The sequence below is a fragment of the Convolutriloba macropyga genome, chromosome 14 (assembly GCF_964194025.1).
Source record: "Convolutriloba macropyga chromosome 14, txConMacr16.3, whole genome shotgun sequence".
Classification (NCBI taxonomy): Eukaryota; Metazoa; Xenacoelomorpha; order Acoela; family Convolutidae; genus Convolutriloba; species Convolutriloba macropyga.
This window is the reverse complement of record NC_134481.1, coordinates 43,408,394-43,411,272: the sequence shown is the minus strand read 5'-3', so window position 1 is coordinate 43,411,272 and position 2,879 is coordinate 43,408,394. Positions and strand designations below refer to the sequence as shown.

General features: G+C 32.7%; 1 long non-coding RNA gene across 1 annotated transcript; it reads left to right on the top strand.

Moving 5' to 3' along the window:
* Positions 1-293: 293 nt before the first annotated feature.
* LOC142353354 (uncharacterized) lies at positions 294-2,482 on the top strand. The gene is made up of 2 exons (XR_012761048.1): positions 294-427; positions 1,947-2,482. It is a non-coding gene; the product is annotated as an uncharacterized LOC142353354 (long non-coding RNA).
* The last annotated feature ends 397 nt before the right edge of the window (positions 2,483-2,879 follow it).

Genomic DNA, 2,879 nt, shown 5'->3' with positions numbered 1-2,879 from the left:
TACCGCCGATAACGTTGAAGTTTTATGGCCAAAGATATGAAGTACTGTTGACTATAAAAACAAACTATATACTGCTTTGAAGTCTTAAAGTATTATGTATAAATAAAAACTTTTTAGTCAGAAAAATCATTGGTTATTAGCTCAGTTATTTTTTATTAGCTTAATGAATGTAGTCAATTTATATGGTGTCCATCAAGCTAAAGTTTTGGAATTAAGTTCTCTAATTCTTTCATTGTTTTTGTGAAGAGAACAAATTATATCATTGACTAACAGCACCGCCTCTGAAAAGTTAGTCTACAGTATGGTCACGTGATTGGTGTTTAAAATTGCAAAGCAAAAGTTTTTTTCTTATTCTTAAATCAACAGTTCTGAAATCAAATATTCTCAGTTTTGTGACTTTTTTCTCTTTTTATCTTGCCCAGAAAAGGTAAATATTAAAGAGCTTAATTTTAAACCTTTTGTAATCTCAATTTTTTCGTTTATCATAGAACAATCATTACTGTAGTTGAATTTATCTTTCCTTTTCTCTAAGTTTCGCATTCTAAGTATTTGAGTATCAAAGCCAGTTCTCAGAAAGTTGACAATCCCGACGTTATCTAACACGGTGGTGTTAAAAAAGACGACTTCAAACTTTGTAAATAAAGCCGACTAGTAAAAAAAAATTTGCGGGTACTTTAGTAGGCGAGGTCAGTTGTTTACCACTGGGAAAGAGAATATTACGTTTAGCTTTAGGCTTCCAAATGTTGCCGACAAAAGATTTGCCAAACACAAACGTGAAGTGTAAATTTGAAAGTGTGAAGGTACAAAAATTTAGAAATCGTAATAATTTTTAATATACAAAATAATGCAATAGAAAACAACAATCAAATCATTTTCAGATGCAAAGAGTATTTGTTTTCTTAGAAAAAGAAACAAAAACATTGTTTGACGCTCACTTAGTCTTGTATCTCTTTTATTAATAATGCTAAAAAATGTATCAAGATACGAATTTCAGACAAACTTGATTGCAATTTAAGTCTAACCTAATCCCATTTTGTATACTGAGACGATTTTGATTAAACTTCTCAGCTACCCTCTTGCGTCTGATATTTGTACAATCTCAGCAGGCATAATCACAAACACAATTTGATTTTTCCCCTATAACCTTGATTTTTTCCGGGTTTTATAAATATCAATCAAAAGGTGGGTGTTTATCACTGATGTCTTAGTTTATCAAAAACAGTCAATTTTAAGTTAGATATAAAAATTTTTAATTTTATTTGTTTGGTTAAGCGTTATTTGGCACTCATCTATGATTGTTCTGTGGAAAAAGTAACACCTAGGTTTTCTGTGATTTTTTTCCAAATTTCGACAAGAATGGATATTTTTGTGTCTAAAAAAGAAACTAAAAAAACATATAAATTTGACCAGGGCACATATCGAAATCCCAACTTTGCAGTCACCAAATGGCATCGACTCCGTACCTTCATCGTCTCACACAAATTTGATGCAGAATCTCATAAGTAATTCCTTATTACCAGAATATGAGATAAGAAAATTTTGGAGAACGAATAATATTTATTTTTCTGGTGGTCAAACTAGGGTCATATTTGATTTCATTGATTTTATGCGAGGACCATAAATGATTTTTTGAAGTCGTACAAGTATGAAACTAGGAAATACGCAATTATTTGTGTCACATCCTACATTATCCTTAACCAGAGAACCAAAACTTGATACCTTTTATTAAGAAACATACTAAGCGATGGTACTAAGATCTTACCAAGATTTATCATGAAATAATGTTGTTTCAATTTCATGGCGAGATATTTTTTTAGTTTGCAAGAGATGTCAAGATCAAGCATGTCTAATCAAGGTATATCAAGTTTCGATTCACTGCGTATTAAGAAGGTCTATCCGTGCTGGAAAACAAAATTCAACTCTCTTTGACCTTCTTTGTGTTTCAGGATCAACAAAAACCTGTCAAAATGCTTCAAAAATTTGCTCTTTTGGTCCTGCTGGTTGCATGTGCCACAGCCGAATTCGGCTACAACAGACGAAACGAAATCTTCGCCAATGAAAGATTTCAGGATACTTTTGAGTCAAGAAGATATGGAGACTTCGTTGAGCGTGGTGAGGTCAAAACTTGCACTGAAAACTACGAATGCATGTGGGGCCTTTGCAAATATGGAAAATGTAAATATATGATCGACTCCCATGGACGGCACTGAACTGACTAATGAAAACTGATTATATGACTAGTGGGATGCCTTTAGGGAAAAGATTCGATTTGTGTCTGCTCGGAGAAATGAACATTTGTTAACGACGTAAATAGATTGCTTAATTAATATAAATAAAATGAGATTTAATCTGCCCGCTAAATCATGTAAAAATTAAAAACCAAAAAAATTATTTTCTCTATAATGAAGGAAGTGACCGAATAGTGGTCCAAGAATATGTAGTATAGTCGAATTTACTTATAATGAATGAAAACTCAACCTCTTTTTGCTTCTATGAAAATGTAGTCAACGCAATGCCTATGACTGATGAAGGACGCCGTTAGAGAATGAACTGAATTTAGATTTAAAACAGATAATGAGGCTCATTAATGTGCGTTTGGCTCATTAAAGAGCTCATCTACATTTTTTGGCTTAATTTTCAACCAAAAAAGGAGGCTCGGTAATCTGCGTTTGCACATAAAGGACAATAAGATCGCCTGCAACGCAGATAATCCGGTGGAGCAAAAAACGCCGCATTAGATTGATGCGTTCTTCCATTATTAAGAAAGCGAGGTTAGACGAAATACAAAATCAAACAACAACAACAACCATTAATTACATCCAAGAAATTATGTCCATTTTCAAAAGTACTTAATTACCAAGTCATGATAGCGTCAGATA